This window comes from Hippopotamus amphibius, chromosome 8 (assembly GCF_030028045.1).
Source record: "Hippopotamus amphibius kiboko isolate mHipAmp2 chromosome 8, mHipAmp2.hap2, whole genome shotgun sequence".
Taxonomy (NCBI): domain Eukaryota; kingdom Metazoa; phylum Chordata; class Mammalia; order Artiodactyla; family Hippopotamidae; genus Hippopotamus; species Hippopotamus amphibius.
This window is the reverse complement of record NC_080193.1, coordinates 63,192,692-63,211,161: the sequence shown is the minus strand read 5'-3', so window position 1 is coordinate 63,211,161 and position 18,470 is coordinate 63,192,692. Positions and strand designations below refer to the sequence as shown.

Here is an 18,470-nt window from a genome sequence, read left to right as displayed (position 1 = left end):
TGCTAGTCCATTATTTGCCCTTTAACAAGAATTTTTCCTCAGGCCCACTTAATCACTTATATTCTTGGAAAAACCAATGCTATTTCCCCTAAGAGCTTTACTATATGTTTCCTCTGCCCAGACCCCTTCCTGCTGTCCTCCATTCTCCCCTGCATCCCTTCAAAATCTTTGATACGTTCTCAGATTAGACATCACAACCAGGAAGCCTCCAGGCAAAGCTGGGTGTGGAGACTCTTATGTGCTCTTATAAGCAAATTAAGCTCTCATCAAACTGTCTTGAGACTGAGACTTAAGGACCAGGATCACATCCCACTCACTGTATCTGCAGTATCGGTGAGAGTGACAAGTACTTAGTAGGCATTTGACGACAATGTCTTGAATAAATAAATGATGAAATAGTTACCACATCTGCTATGCAGAGTCTGTTTGAAATTCTGCCACTCTTCACTCCACACATAGGGATAGTGGGCTTTCAGCAGGATGGAGATGTAATGGGAAGGAAAACTCCCGTCCTATCGTTCCACCAGAGAGGAACGATAGGACGGGAGAAATCATAGGAAAGGTGAGAGAGGGAATGTCTGTGAATGATTGGATGAGAAATCTAACCTTCTCAAGCACTCTGAGTGAAACAAGGTCCTATGCCATTACTAAATGGCATAGAGTTGTTGTGAATGTTTCTGAAAATAAACTGAGTATAATTTCAGAAAGGAGACATTAATCTAAGGCTTCTAAGAAAAAGGAGTGGCCTGTGGAGACTGGGAATTTTAGAGATTATTGAATAACTATCAGGAAGGTGAATTACAATCTCATTGAAACTCTAGTAAGAAAACCTTGACACATATGTAGTCACCACAAAGGAGGTAAAAGACACTAAAAAGCCCAGAAATTTAGCAGCACATGGATAAAAAATAAGTCAGAGAGGGATTAGCTAGTTTACTGTATTAAGGTTGAATATTGATTTCAGTTAATAATTTTTAATTAAAATTTTATTTTGAAATATTTTTAAAGTTCTTTTCATGCTGTAAATTATAAGCTAAATACATGGGTATGTTATTTCATGTAAGAAATTATTTGGGGGGTAAAATATGTTGTACCAATCAGAATAAAATATGTGGCAATAACAAATTATTCTAACATTTCAGTGGCTTCTATGTTAAATGTTGATTTATGCTACATGTCATTGTGGATCAATGGGGAGTCTGGATAATTCCAGTTTACCCAGGTACCTAGACTGCAAATGCTCTATCTTGACATGATCTTCCACGGTCATCATGTCAGAGAGAAATCATGTACTGGTACTTGGTTTTCCCAAAAAATGAGCAATGTCACTGCCACTTATATTTCGCTGCCTAGAGCCAATCATGTGGTCACATCCGACTTCAAAAATCATGGAGAAGTGAGATCTTAGCAAATGCCTGCTCAGAGAATCAACTAGAATATTTTTTAACAATTCTAGGAGTAGCTTTGAATGGGTCACAGCAAGTCAAATAGGGAAAATCTTATTCTGAGTTCTCTAATCTAATCCAGGAAGGTAGCTCAGAGCAGCAAATTCTGTCTCTGAGAAGTGGAATGAGAGGCCCATGTGAAATAACCAGCAACTGGCAGAGCTACAGCTGGATTTCAGTTTCTGACTCTCCTTTTCATATTGTTTAACTGTGCAACCTACTGATTCCACTTTCACATAATTAAAAAGGAATCTGTGAATTCCATATTATGCGGCAGTCTGTATTATGCTGTCCTTTATTTTGTTTCCCTTAATACTCCCCTCACCCACAAATCATCAGAAAAAGGCATGGATTAAATGCTACCTTGTATATATCAAGCCACCTTGCTTTCATAGGTATATAATTATTGTTATATTTAAGAGAATTTTGGTGATCTTCAGTGAATTTTTTGTTGTCTTTTTTTTAATCTGTGTTAAAGAAAACAGCATCTTCTTGCCCTGGAAACAAATCCCCTCAAACTGTTTAATTGAGATGGACCAAACTTATGACAAGTAAACACTTTTAACTAAAAAAGTAACTCATAAGAACAATCAAATAAATCATGTTTAACTCAAATTCTGCTTTATCGAGGGAGTGGAACTTTAGCATCAACCCAAGACTGTTACTACAAATCCCAAGTCTGAAATGGTGAGACAGTCATCTGCTGGAACACTGATTTAGGAACAACTACTTTCAGGTTTCTCTCTAACTTTATAATTTCAGGAGTAAAAGATAGGATTATGCAACCTGAAAAAAAATATCACTCTACATTTAGAAAATAATGCCACATACTGGGAATATCCACACTTGCTATACCCCATTTTATTCCAAAAAGCTTGTAAGAGACTTAACTGTGATACTTAATCAATCACAATTTGCTAATGATATCAAAGTGGCAGATTCAAGTGCACTTTAGATCATTTGAAAAGCCTTTTATTTTTCATGTACTCCTTTTGTCTGGTGTAGAATAACCTTTAAAACTCTGTCTCAACCCTCTCTTCAGTGAAAAGACAGGGACTAATCACAAATGGGAACTGATTGCTGTTCACCAAACTTGAAATAAAATGCAGGTCTAAAGCTTCATATGCAGAAAAGATGGAGTCCTCTTATCTCATATTGAATGTGATTGCTGCCTCTCTCGCCACCCTTTGACATCTATTACCATATTAAAGACATCTTTACACAGAGGGTGAGGAAATGTACATTTAAATTTGATGCTCTTATTAGTTCCACTAAATATTTCTTTAATTTTCCTTTGTTTTACCTGATTAAACAGGTCTTCAGCATCTCTTCTTTCTTCCAACTCATCTTCTCTAAATTTCCTTACAAATTCCTGGCATTGGTATGACCACTACCTGAAAATAATTTAAATTCCAGGGTTGTTTATGAAAAGAAAATCTTGTTTAATTGCCAGTTGTTGAATTTCTTGCCACTTTTCAGAAACACATATTTACAGATCTTTCTCTCTGCTCACTCTCCATATCAGAGCTTGCACACAGAGTTCCTCTGGGTTATTTTATGGCTACCATAGCTTCTATTTGATCTGAAGTGTGTGGGTGTGGGGGTGGGGGGAAGTTATTCCAAACATAGGATTTTTTTCTTTATCCGTTTGGGGTGTTGCATTTTAACATTTAAAATAGAATGTGCTTGCAAACACCTCTGAAGACCCCTGGAGGCATAATGAAAGGATGGACCATCAGCCTTTTAGAGACTTGGTGGTGCAGGGAAAGGACAGATGCACCTTATTTAATAGCAAACCAAGGACAGCAAACTTAAAGATAGGTTTTAAATGCAGTGTATGAGCAAGTCCTAAAGCAACAGTCATGAGGAATGAAGGTACTAATTGCTGTAAAGTTGCCTCTCATATGGGCAACTCTATGTTAATACTGCAGAAGGAGTCAATTCTTGTTAATGTACAGAAGGAAGTTAATGATTACCCTGAGGAACTGGGGATGGCAACTAGCTGAGAAAAAACATAAAGTAAGATTGCTACTAACCAGGATTTACCTAATATAAAAGGTGCGGTTCCCCACTCCTGTCATCAAGGGATCTGCAGGGACTACTCCAGTTGGCAACTTTTCACTGGTCCAGTTGGTCGATCCTAACTAACATTCTGAATGTCTCTGGGCACTGCCTGATATGAACACTCCTCCACACTTCGGCTAGCCTTTTCCTTACACTTGTTCCCAAACCTGTCTGTACTTTTTCTTCTTTGGCTAGTTTTTTTTCAGTTGCTTTCTATCAAAACTTTTCTGTCCTCTGAAATAGCACATCATAACAAATCAACTTCTTAACAGAGCTTGGTACCTAGTTTGTGGGATGCTATGTCAAATAAAAATGGGGTCACTACTTTAAGAAGCGGGAAAAAAAAGTACAGTTAGAGGTATTAAAACACAAAGCTTCTCCTTTTAAGAATATTTTAGTACTTATACCACACAGTAACAGCATGTAATACATGAGTAAAATCACAAACTTACAAATTTCCAAAAAATAGTATTTTGGTATAATTATATATAATACAATAATAATACTATTTTATTAATGTGTTATCTTTATTGATGGTAAGATTTTTCTGGCTTACTTCTCTGAATATTCATAATTTGGCCATCCGAGTTTATACATTTAACAACTCATTTCCAGTCAACATAATTTAAAGTGACATTAGTCACTCTTGGCAATGCGAGAGTACAGATAATTTTTAATTTTGCTGATGCAGCTGTTACTAGAACTTTTCAGCGTATTTTATAGACTGTGAAAATGCTGCAATACATTTCTGATAAATTATTTTGAAATAAATTTTTTTAGTGTATCTAGAGCTGATAATTCTTGAGGAACAATTTTTTTCTAGAGATATTTAACTCTTTATGTAAATCTGCTTGATATGCTGTTATAACTTTAATTTATAAATATAATGTAATTAATATATAAATGCAACTGTAAATTTATACAAGAGCATTTTACACTTTCTTCTGATGTTTCCTGTAACTATTGGTGATTATACAAGACACAACACTGGCTTCATGACTTGCATATTATTTAAAAATTCAAAACACCTGTTTATATATTTCATAGCTGTAGGTTTAATTACAAGGAAACAAATACTTTTAAATTTGCCTTTTTAATTTGTAACTGATTGATCCCAAATGTCATATAAAATGGTGTTTTCTTCTATAAATGCAGCTGTCTTAAATTTAATTTCTATTGTCTATGGCTATGTGCTTTGAAGTGTTGCAGCAGGTTTTAAAGCCTGGGATTTTCAAACTCTGAAAAATTCTAATATCCCTCTGATATCCTTGATTGCTATGTCCAAGTGTACACTCTTATTGTCCAGTAATGCACGGATGATGTTTAGTGCCTCAGTACTGACTTTGCCAGCACCATGTCTCTGATATCTGTGTGTGCTGCAGGCACAGGTTCGTGTTCTTGGCACTGACCCATTGGAAGCCTTCCTTGATCAAGGAGTCATGGCACCTGCCACCACTTCTGCTGCTATCGCTGTGGTCCCCACCCTTGCCTCTGCCAACCTGGGTCTTCACCTGACCTCCCACTTGGGGCGCCGGGGAGCCTGAATAGCCCTAGGTGTGCATATGCACTCCCAGGTTCAAGCTTTGTCTCATCAAATTGAAACATCAGGCATTCAGTTGCCCAAGTGTGCAGTCCAAACATTCCTTTTGGTTCTCTTACTTATCCTCTCTACCAATATCCAAGCTTTCTTATTTCCCATCTTACTCCAGCTGTTAGCAGCATTTGACACAATGGAGCACACGTGTTTTATCAATACTCTTCTTTACTTGCCTTTAGGACACTGCACTCATTTTTTCCCTCTCACTTACTGGTCACTCCTTAGTCATTCCCTCTTCTAATCTCTTAATGTTGGAGTTCCCCACAGCTCAAGTCTTCAGCCTGCTTCACTTTGCTTCTCTGTCTGCATCCACTCCTCTGATTAGCTTATCCAGTCTCACGGCTTTAAATATTATCTCTATGCTGATGACCACCACATTACATGTCTCGTCCACGTATCTTTCCAAAGTCCAGATGCATATGTCCATCTCTGATTGAATGTTCAGTAGACATCCCAAATTTAACATGTCCAAAACTAAACTTCTGATCTCTCCCAATGCCCACTCCATCCTCACCTTTCCTATTTCACTTATTTGCAACTCCATTTTCCTACTGCTAGGTCAAAAACAGCATCTTCCTCACACTTAATATCCAATCCCACAGGAAATTCTATTAGCTCAAAATTTAAAATAAATCCAGTTTCTGACCACTTCTCACTGCTACAGCTCCAGACATAGCCGCAACATCCTGCCAAAATTCCTGCCACAGTCTCTTAACAAATCTCCCAATTAATTCTGGTCCCTCTACAGTCTAGTCTCCATGAACTAGTCAGCATGAAATATGTAAACATGGAGGTCTAATCATAACATCCCCTCCTCAAAGCCCTTAAATGTCTACCCTTCTTACTCAGGGTAAAGCTGACATACTTACAATTGTCTAACCGGCTTTAAATGATCTGGGTGCTATCATCACCCTGACATCTGTGGTCCTCATGTCTCACTAACTGGTCAGGTGCGCTTCTCCTGCCTTAGGGCCTTTGTTCCATCTACCTCTGTGTTGTTCTACTAGTTTTCACAAGGTTCACTCTCTCACATTCTTCAAGTTTTCTTCAAGGCATGTGTCCTTCTGGGCACCAGGTTTTCATTTATTCTAACCTTCCATTTGGGTACCACAGCCCCCGCTTCTGCATTTCCAATATCTGCAGGAATGGCAGTGATCAACTCTCTGCCTTTAATGACTTTGGGAAATAGAGAGGTAGCATCTTTTGGAAAGTAGCCTCTTGAAGTTTAGAGACAGCAAATAGCACTTTTTCAACCGTCTCCCAGTGAACCTCTATGAATTTCCTTATAGTGCAAAGTGTGATGTGTGTTGCATCTTCTATAGCAGTGGTCCCCAACCTCCAGGCCGTGGACTGGTACCAGTCTGGGGCATGTTAGGAACCGGGCTGCACAGCAGGAGGTAAACAGCCGGCAAGCTAGCGAAGCTTCATCTGTTGCTCCCCATCGCTTATATTACCGCCTGAACAATCCTTGCCCCCATCACCCCCCATCCATGGAAAAATTGTCTCCCACAAAACCGGTCTGTGGTGCAAAAAAGATTGGGGACCACTGCTCTATAGAATTCTGCTCATTTTGCAGAATTGATAACATAGGACCCAACAGAAGACATTGACTGCTCTTTTGCCAGCTGATGTATGTTTCTGGAGCAGCTGTACAGGGAACTCTCAGCAGCTGTGAGATAGTGGCCATTGTATCTAGGTCCCACTGTGTGAATGATGAATGGGTCAGCTAGATCAAATCCTTTTGTCAGTTTTGCTTCACCTGGCCAGCAACCTTTAAGTTTCTGGAGGTCCTTCTTCAAAATCAGGCCCTATAAGTGTAAAAGATACTGTCCGACACAGGATTCTTATCTGTGAGATGTTCATTGCTCGTTTTCACAATGTCTGTACAGTTTAGTAACACATCTCCTTTTCCAAAGAATCACTTTCCATTTACATCCTTATTATAAAGGAAAGATGATCTAATAGTGTCTGCCTGAAATGTTTCAGCTGCAGTATTAGAAGGGTTTAATTCATCTTCACACAGGTTGCCCCAGCTTGTAGTTTATCTCCCTCCACAGACTGGGAAGTTTCACCCAAGGGATCCATGGAATGAGAACTTTAGCTTGTCTTTTTCCAAATTCCTCAGCAATTCGATATACACTGGAGACTTTAGAGCATTCAGGCAGTCCCATTCAGGTGGCAGGCAAAGTGGGTTAAGCTCCTCATGGAAAGTGCCCCAGCACATCAAAGTCCCTACTACATAATAAAAGCTCAATAATTATTAATTACTTTTCTTACATCTCATTAACATCAATAGCCATTTGGTTGTATTTCTCATACTTTATTATAATTGCCTGCTCAATTGTTAGAAGACTTCCACTGAAATATAAGTTTCTTGAGGGCAAGAAATATGATGGATTCACATGCATTCCCCTAGAATTTGCAAATTAATGGCTTGATTAAATGAAGCCCATATAAATTAATTACAGGGTTCTACATTACTGGTAAATTTCAAGTACTGGCTGGATAATGATTCAGGAAGTTATTATAAATGGGATTAGACCAAATGCTCAATAAATATCCACCCCATGCCTTACATCTGTAAGTCCTACGTATCAACATATGTTTTATAGCAGTGACACTGAAGCATTGTAAGAGGCTCAGTTATCAAAAGTGATGTATTATTTTTAAAATACTAGACTTATTAAGGCAGAAAAATACACTAAAATATTTTATGAAATTTGTTAACAGTTGTTGAAATAAAAATATTTTCCCTTAATATTGTGTTATCCAGAAATATTAATTTATTATGTTATTTTCTCCAAGTATGTTGGTGTATCACATATTATTATATAAAGAGAGAAATCAAAGATTGTAGATTAATTTAGCAGATATAATCTTATGGGCACATTTGTGTATAAAATCATAAAGAAAGCAGTAAAAAACTGTAAAAACTTTTTATAGAAACAAAACGTTATACATAATTATCAATAATTATAACTTTTAAGAAGAAGAAGGTCATAATTGTTTTGAGAGCAATTTATCAATTTCTTATTTTCCAGGAGATTTCTTGATTTTTATCTTACTGTTTTTAAACAATTTTTAAATTCAGGTTATAAGATATGTCTCATTCCCTAATAATATAGCTTTAGATTACATAAGACAAAATATTTTGTGATGTTAGAACAAATCCATATCAATGTGGGGATGGAAACATCTTCCACTTGTATAATTCTTTAATTAATTATGAGGAGTAGTGCTGTCCAATTGGAATGCAGTTGCTGAGATGACATTCTAGGTTATCCATGTACAATGCAGAAATTTCTGTAATGATGGGAGATGATGGAAGTGTCCTTTGTGGTCCAGTATGGTAGCCGCTAGCCACAAAATGCTATTTAGTACTTGAAATGCGGCTTGTACAATTGAGGAACTGAGTTTTTCAATTTTATTTAATGTTAATGTAATTTAAGTAACCATATAGTGCTAGTGGCTACTATATCGGACAGTACAGTTCTAGGGAAAGGTTCCCTTATGTTCTGAATTTGGGCACAAATTCATAGACATTTCTAATACATCTCTATATATCTTCTAATACATCTGAGAATACATCAACTGGTAGGTTTTCTCACGTGTTGATCATGGTGTAAGACAAAAACCGCTTCTAAGTTGCCATTTTTATAAATCTAAATTTCTTTGGAAAGAACCAAGTGATGGAATTTACTCTAGATTCATGAAGATTAGGCTGCTTGCATTACGATTCTTCATTACTTTGGCACGCAAAGTGTGACATGATGTAAACCTACATCATTAGATGCGTTCATATGTTTATATCACGTCATGAGATTCAATTGTTTATCTAAGAGAAACAGCTATTTTAAAAAAGCAGCTAATCATTAAAACACTCTGTTGGCATCCTTTCTATTACGCAGAGGTGCCACTTTCTATAACTTCATAAGACACACAAATAATGAAAACAAAAATATGTTAGGAAAGAAGAATATGACAGAGAATTGATTTTTTTAATAAAGCACAAACTACAACCCTGGTATTGCTAGAACTTTTGTTTTCACAGGTGGAAAAAAGTTTACTAGCTATTTTATAACATTATTATTGAAATTGAACTAGATAAGATTTTAAGTTTTGAAAATATATGCATATTATCTCATTAACATATTTTTTAATTAATTAATTAATTAATTTTATTGGCTGGGTTGGGTCTTCATTGCTGCACGTGGGCTTTCTCTAGTTGTGGCGAGCAGGGGCTACTCTTCACTGTGGTGCATGGGCTCCTCACTGTGGTGACCTCTCTTACTGCAGAGCACAGCTCTAGGCACGTGGGCTTCAGTAATTGTGGCACATGGGCTCAATAGTTGTGGCTCATGGGATATAGAGTGCCCAGGCTCAATAGTTGTGGCGCACAGGCTTAGTTGCTCCATGGCATGTGGTATCTTCCTGGGGCAGGGATTGAACCTGTGCCCCCTGCATTGGCAGGGAGATTCTTAACCACTGCACCACCTAGGAAGTTTGTCATTAACTTCTTAAAGCAGGTGTCATTAAGTGAATATAATTTGTAAAGTTAATTTGCAAATGTTACAATAAAGTATATTATTATCAACAAAATAGAATAGCAGTTATTTTACTATTATTTTATAATTTCTATCTATGACATTTGTCATAATCTTAGATGTTCAAATAAGTAAACTTAATATTCAGGAGTCTGGGCATTTACTTTTAGGTGCTTTGTCTTTAGACAGGACAGCCTCTGTGACCCTAGATATCAATTTTATGTCCCAAAACGGACATAATTTTCATGGATGTATATAATTTAAACAAAACCAATACCATACTTTACCATGTAAAATGCATTCTTCAGTGAAAGTGAAATTACTTTTAAATATTATATTTTAAAAGACAAAATGTGAAGTAGAACCAAAGTAAATCCAAATAATGCATATGGTTATTTAACATTTTTATTAATACCTAACTGTTCTAAATACTTTCTTTTAACATGATTTCTACCCTGCCTATTTTGACAAATTATTTGATGCAATTTAAAATAAAATGTATATGCAATACAATGGTAAAACTAGAAAAAGAAAATGTAAAATGACAAGATGTTGGGGAAATTGAATATTGCAAGAGCTTAGACTAATACGGTTACTATAACGGAACATTAAATTTAGCTCAAAGCTTTCTGGAAGTAACAACATTTTCAAAAAATTGAAAGGAAACCCAAAATGTCACAAACAAAGTATTATAGATGGCTATGGTATTGTAATGAAAGGGGATGAGTAATTTGACATTTATAATATTGTCCTTGATATTAAATATGCACTAGTCTGTGACAATAGAAGCCTTGTTTTTCTCAAAACTGAACTCTGAAAGTAATTTATTAATGATCTTTATGTGGGTGATATTGAACAACATGATGGAAAATTCCCTCAATAGTGCTTTTGCAAAAGATACAAGAACATACTTCATGTGACCATTTGATTTGGATGTTTTATTCTAGGTAAGTAGGCTAATGATGTCCAGGTATATGGATTTATGATTCCAAATTGATTTTTCATAAAGCTGAGAAATTAAAAGAGAAATGACTAGTTAGCAAATGTCTCAGCCATCCTTTTTGAAATATAAATTCTCCAAGCTATACATCCAACAGAAACATTGTAATAGTCCAAGACTGAACTGCAATAAATGTCCGGAGACAAAGGTCTTATGCAAAAACAATATCCTTACTCTTTGCGGACACTGTGTCATAGACACAGTATTTAGTTGATATCATGAAAATTCAAGAGCCTGAATTATAGTTATTCAAAAGAGAGGGAAAAATTTCTTACATACGTGCCAGAGTAGATTGTAGAATTCATTCAAAAGTGACCCAAATATTTCCCAGGTGTTAGTACTGGATTTGCTGGATTATCTGAATAAATTCTCATTTCACAAAAGCCGGATTTTCACGCCACAGAGTACAGACTCAATCAGTTTGGCCAGAAAAAATCGAGAGCAGGTATGGCTATCTATTTTGACCATTAAATTAATCATTACTATTCATTGGAATAGCTGACATTTGCATGGTTTTATAAGGATTTAATTAATACGTATTCCCAGACCAGTAATTTGAATGACTTACAGTATATGGGAATTATAAATCAAATATTACTCCATTTAACTTTTATTTTCTCCTTTGTTATTTAACAACTCATCTAGAATTTTTAATAAAAAGATAAAATCTTCTTGTGTGAATGACTCTATAAACTTCAGGGCTGCTTGGCAGCAAAAGCTATTTCTTGCATTTATTCATTTTTCCTCATTTCACAAAGGCTATGCTTTAACATGGTCTTCAAGTTTACTCATCTACATTTTTATTTACCTTTATATAAAATGCATATTTGAATTTCTGACTCTTTTGCAACAGGCATAATATTCAACATCATGAAACTTCCATAAATTTACATTTGGGTGTTTATTGCTTTGTGCCTCAATGTCATTGGACATATACTTCTACTATATATTAATTATCACTCTACAATTTACTTATTTTTTCATAAATTTCTCTTTCAACCTCTCTGTGAATTGGAACCAATTGGAAAGCTTTAAAAATATAGATGGCTATAAAATGACTATTATCAAAAAGACAAGTGTTGGCAAGGATGTAGAGAAAAGGGAACACTTGTGCACTGCTGGTAGGAGTGTAAATTAGTATAGCCACTATGGAAAACAGTATGGAGAGTCACCAAAAAATTAAAAATAAAACTACTATATGACCCAGCAATTGCACTCTTGGGTATTTATCCCAAGAAAACAAAAACACTCATTAGAAAAGATAGATGCACCCCTATGTTCATTGAAGCATTATTTACAATAGCCAAGATATGGAATCAACCTAAATGACCATCAATAGATGAATGAATAAGGAAGATGTGGCATGTAAATTATATATAGTATATATATAATAAAATATTAGCCATAAAAAGAATGAAGTCTTGCCATTTGTGATAATATGGATGAACCTAGAGGGTATGATGCTAAGTGAAATAAGTCAGATAAAGACAAATACTGTATAATTTCACTCATATATGGAATCTAAGAAACAGAACAAATGAACATAGATAACAATACAGAAAGAGAATTAGAGGTACACAGAGAATAATCAGGGAGGGTAGGGGAGTGGAGGGAAGAAACAGGTGAGGGAGATTAAGAGGTACAAACTTCCAGTTGCAAAATAAATGAATCACAGGTATGAAATGCACATTGAGAGGACTATAGTCAATAATTGTGTAATATCCTTGTATGGTTACATATCGTAACTAGATTTATCACAGAGATCTTTCAGAAATGTATAGAGATATCAAATCACTATATTGTTTTGCAGGAACTAAAATTATAATTAGGTCAATTATACTTCAAAAACAAACAAAAAAACTCATAGAAAAAGATAATAGATTTGTGATTACTGGGGTGGGGCGGGGGGGCGGGAAGGAAAATTGGATGGAGGCGGTCAAAAGGTACAAGCTTCCAGTTACGAGATAAATAAGTACTAGGGATGTAATATTCAACATGATAAATATAATTAATACTGCTCTATGTTATATATGAAAGTCATCAAGAGGGTAAATTCTAACATTTATCACACGGAAAAATTATTTTTATTTCTTTAATTTTTTATCTATATGAGATGATGAATGTTCGGTAAGCTTGTGGTAATCACTTCATGACATATGTAAGTCAAATCACTATGCTGTACACCTTAAACTCACACAGTGCTGTATGTCAATGATAACTCAATAAAACTGGAAGAAAAAGTACTGATGCCTAAATTCTGTTCTAAACCGAGATTCTGATTTAATTGGTCTGGGTTTGTGTCTGACCACCAGTAGTTTACAAAATTCTCCCAGTGATTCTTATGTACAGTCAAGTTGAGAATTGCTGCTCTCAACTGTAAGATTCTTGAGGGTAGGGGCCATGGCTTATTCATCCTTGTGTTTGCTTAACATAGTGCCTGTCATACATATTTAATCGTTACTGGTTATTATCCAATAATAAAAACCCAGTTATGTAACTAACTTCACAAAGGTATTCCAAGTCTTTTCAAAGAGCCATGTTTTTTGTTTGTTTGTTTGTTTTTGTTTTTGTTTTTTGCTATTATCAAGGTTTTCCTCTCAGCAATTTTGATCCTCTTAGGATTGAAATTTTTCATTTCTTTTTCATGGACAAAACAGAAAACAAGAAAAATGTGATGTCATGTTGCCTGTAATAACAAAACCTAAATACTGTGGTTAATTTCCCCCATTAAAAAATAATCTGGCCTCTCCCTTTTTAATATGATTTCTCTTAACTCCTCGTTCTTTCAGTATTTACTTTACAATTAAATACATTACAGCTCCAAATATCATGCACATAAGATTGGCCTGCTTTCAAAATAATTTCTTCTCTGTACAAGCATTTTAACCAAAACCACACTTGAACATGACTTTAAAACAGTGGTTCTCTATCAGGGACATTTGAAATGTCTGGGGACATTTTTTTGGGTGTCACAATTTCGGGGAAGGGTGGGTAGTGGCCAGGGATGCTGCTATACATCTCATGATGCACAGGACAGCCCCACAACAAAGAATCAATGGTCCACAATGTCAATAGTGCTGAGGCTGACAAACAAATGCAAATTAAATATAAATTAAATGTAAGTATTTTCAAATTAATACTGTCTTTAATGACTTAAAAGATACAGGAGTGGTAGTCCCCACTACACCACTATTTAACTCGAGTTTGTATCTTTATAAAATAAGTTAAAATTAGAAGAAGGAAGTTGACCACTGCAAACTTAACCAAGTAGCAGCCCCAGTTGAAACTGCTGCACTGAATATATCTTTGCTAAAGGTAATTGATGCAACTGGAGCACAGTGTGTGACCATTGATCTGGCATATGAATTTGTCTTCAACCCTGAGAAAGAAGGATCAAAAGCAGTTCACATTTATGTGGGACAGGCAGCAGTACATATTTTCATTTTTGCTTCAGGGCTAAACCAACTCTACAGGTAGCCTACTCTATCAGTGGTACCAGGTTATTCAGTCTGGAGAATGAAGCAGCAAATACAGTGGAGTCCTTCATATGACTCACGTACTCGAGAAGGTGGGAGAGGAGGCTTACAAAGATTAAAACTTAGTGAGTGCCGTTGACTGGGTGTGCCTGGACGTACTCTCCAGAATAAAAAACAAATGACTGTGTCTCGTAACTTCTACCGTTAGGATGGAAGCACAATGCCTGGTAGGTCTTTTTGGATTCTGGCACAATCCCAGCAGGAAGTGCTCTTCTTACTCTTTTGTTTGGTGACATGGAGGGCAGCCACTCTTGAACTGGGTCAAGAACAGGAAAGAACTCTTCAACAAGTCCACGTTAAAGAGCAAGATCACTGCTTGGGTCCTATAATTTAGCAAACCCTGTGGCCCTGGAAGTACCTATGATGAGAAAATTACTCTGCTGTGTTTTACCAAGTCCCAATAAGAAAGTCATAATTTCAAGAGACCCAGAATTTTTGAGGCAGAGCATGCTGTCTCTAAGGGAGAACTATGCATCATTCAAAAAATAGCTACCGTGTATAAAAACAGATGATTGAACTTGGTGTACCCCCCAAAAAAAAAAAAAAAAAATAGCTACCGGTCTATAGTGAGTCTTGGCAGCAAGTGAGTGGCTGATCTTGAGAAAACATGTGACTGTATGGTCAGAGTTATACATCAAGAGCTGGATTCTGTCAGACCAAAAAGTGATAAGGCTTGGTGGGCTTAATAGCAATCGATCATAATATGTCAGTGTTACAGCCAGTTTCAGACATAAAAGGAGGCACAGATACGCTGCCTGAGCAGGGGGCCCAGACCCCAAATCAGCTCCACGGTGGCTCCAGTGCTTTTCACCAAAATCACACCTCTGACCATATGGAGGACAACCCTCCTGATTGACTAACAGAGGGCAAACTAGTCCCCGGATGAGTTGGCTTGATGTGTTGATATAAGCTGAAAATGAATTGTTGTGGCGTTACATCCCTAAACAGGAGTAGCTTAGAAACACAGTGGTGAGAAGAAAGCTTCTCAGTAGACAGAACTTTTGATGATTTACCTAATTATCTATTTGTGTGGAAGCAGAAGTAGCTCGAGATAAAAATGCACATAGACTCATTAGCAGTGATGAATGTTTTGGCTAGTTGGTCAGGAGCCTAGAAGGAAAAATATTGGAAGATTGAAGACAGGATCCGAGGAAGCGGTGAGTGGATGGACACATGGAAGTGAATACAGATGTGAAAATCTTTGTATTCATATTAATGCTCACCAGAAGGATTTCAAAGGAAGAGAACTAAAAATTAACCACTGAAGCAGAATGTCTCATTTGCTGGCATAATGGGCTCCTAGACTGAGTCATCAGTGATAGGAATAGAACCTGTGCAAGAGCTCAAACTTCGGCTCTCTGGTTGGATAAGCCCAGCCCAGGCCAAGGTTCTTGCATTCTTGAGTCTAAACACTAGGCAAATTGACTACATGGAGACAACGGACATGAGTGATTGACAGGGCTATCAATGGAGCACCAGCATTTCATGCTCACCATACTTCTGGATGTTTTATAAAATCTGCCCTCTCCTACCATTCAAACTATACCACTATTTCTCATAACCTCAGAACGTTTTCCTCTTTGACACAGTTTCATAGTTTAGATAGCCCTTTGCACCATTCCAGCTTGAAGAGTGTTTTTTTTTTTTTCCAAGTGTGTTTGCTTTGCAGACATACAGAGTGTGTTTACATAGTCATGTCTCACAGATCCAGCTATATGTTGTCAGCTGGTATATACTAAAATCATTTAGTCGAAATACCCCTTCAACTCACTTGTGAGAAAAAGTCTCATTTGAGGACTGGTACTTCTTTAAGATAAAAGAAGTCCATTAAATTGTCTAGGACCTGCCTTTTGACATTTACTAAGAAGGTAATTAAAGATGACTTTTTTCTACTTTGCTTTCATTTTTTCACCTGGATAGGACTTTGACATTATCATCCCTCTATGCAACCTTATAGCCATTGTTGTGAAGGTTTGGGTCATTGAAAACACTGGGTTTTTTTGCAAAAGGTAAGCTTTTTGCAAGTTACACAGTGTATAATTTACAATTCACTTGACAATAGTACTTAATTTATGAAGTGATTTACAGAAATTATTTATTTTATATTTATTAGATACTCAAATACATATTATTTTAGATTTTTCTCCTTATGTGCTTTTTTCTCTTAGTTATTCCTAGCCCCACTTTTATTTTCATCTATACACGTAGATAATTAGTCTGGGAACTTTGCCTTAGAGAAGTGATACTACATGTTGACAATAACAACAGCAGCAGCACCAGTAGGAATATTAGTAATAACAATAGTAACAATAATAGTAATAGAAACATTTGGAAACTCCCCAGTTTCAAAGACTTAAATCCAATTTAAAATGTATCCTTTGTGATTCGTAGGCAAATGTCACCATACAAAGGTGTTTTTGAGGTAAAAGCTGCAAAAAGAGAGAGGGGGCAGATTTCTCGGAGAGAGGAAAAGTGTACACTCCTAGGTTTGGAGGAGAGAGTGATGGACTGGTGAGTGATGAGAGGCTGCTGATACTTGTGAATCCTAGAGAAAACTGTCCCATGTCCTGTGTTCCATGCAGACCCCTCAGGGAGGTGACAAGGCTACAGAGAGATTGGGAACATCCAGGGCAGAAAGAACCTGAAAACTCCCTGCCAGGTAGAACCTTAGGAAGGCATCAAAATCTCAGAGACAAAATGGTTACTAGTATGCCTAGGAAAGAGCCCAGCAGAGATTCATAATCCGGAATAACAAACAAAAGTAGCAGATGTCTGCCTGTGCCCTGAGTGTGGCTCTGAAGTGACAGAAGAAAACTCAGTGTTGAAAAGTCTAAGTGTGCAGGAATGAAGGAACTCTGGCCAGGAGTCTGAGGACCGAGAGCCATAAAAAGTGAGGGGACAGAGTATTCCCCAGCATAAGTCTACATGGGCAAATGACCCCCAAAGCTTTGGCTGTTTAGAGGCTTAAAATAGAAATTAATTTATGTCTTGTAGAAAAGAAAAGAGTTCTCATGCTTTTTGATACCTGAGATCCCAGATTAAAAATCATACCTGATACAATTCTATTTAGGAGACTGTCAGAAACTAAATAATTTTCCCAAGTTTGTGCAAGTAATGGTAACAGAAAGAGGCATTCAGTCTTTCCAGCTTCAAGCCAATATAATTTCTTTTCTCTTCCCATTGTCAGTATATATTTACTTTAAAGAGTAACTTTGGTCCCCAAACTCATACTCATGAGAAAAACATGGGACCGATATGAATTGAGAGCCATTCTACAAAAGACCTAAACTGTGTTCCCTTTAAAACAAGAAAAGTCTGAGAAATTGTCACAGCCAAGGTGAGCCTAAGAAACATGATGACTAAATGTAACATGATTCCCTGGATGAGGTCCCGGATCAGAAAAAACAAAACAAAACAAAACAAACAAACAAAAAAATGGCAAAAACTAGGAAATCTGCTAAAAGTATGGACTTTAGTCCATAATAATAAATCAATATTGGTTCATTGGTTGTGACAACTGTACCATGCTAATGAATAATAGGGGAAACTGGGTGTGGGGTTAATGGGAACACTGTCTTTGAAATTTTTCTGTAAGTGAAATCTGTTCTAGACTTAAAAGTTTATTTTAAAAATAAGAAAAAAATGTAACTTTGGTTGTGCCCACCCTGGAAACTGAGATTTGTTTTAAAGAGATCACACTCTAGCTTCCATATCAGAAAGACTACTTCCTGAGACTAATGCTACATTCCTCTTGGATTATTACATAATCATTGTTTTTTTCTATTTCCCAACTCTAGTTTGGCTTGATTCAATGTACTTTCAAGTTTTCATTGTTTACTCTTGATGTTTCTTTCATCTCATAAACCCAAAATATCCTAGTAGAAGTACAGATAGATGAATAACGACATCCACAGATAGAAATCTATCACAGACACGATCACAGCCACAGTAACAGGGAGAGTTACATACATGCAGGTAAATACACACTTAACACCTCAGTTCTCAGATTCAGAGAAGTGGGTGGCTGAAAAAGCTTGAATATGAATATATGTTCAATGACCTACTGTAAGATTTTTATGTTACTTCATACTTTGGAAATTTCATTTTCTTATCTGAAAATGGGGAGGATAATACCTAGGGGGCAGAGTAAGTGTTTCAGTTAGTGATACTATGTCAGCATAATGTCTGACCCTTAGCAGGTGCTCAATTTTATTATGGGCTGGTGAAAGTCTAAAGGCCAAGTTCAAATTTATGGTTTCTGGTCAGCTAGAGTGCTCAATCCTA

General features: G+C 36.5%; 1 pseudogene; it reads right to left on the bottom strand.

The window, feature by feature from the left end:
• Positions 1 to 6,125: 6,125 nt before the first annotated feature.
• LOC130859170 (ganglioside-induced differentiation-associated protein 2-like) lies at positions 6,126 to 7,191 on the bottom strand (annotated as a pseudogene).
• Positions 7,192 to 18,470: the final 11,279 nt, after the last annotated feature.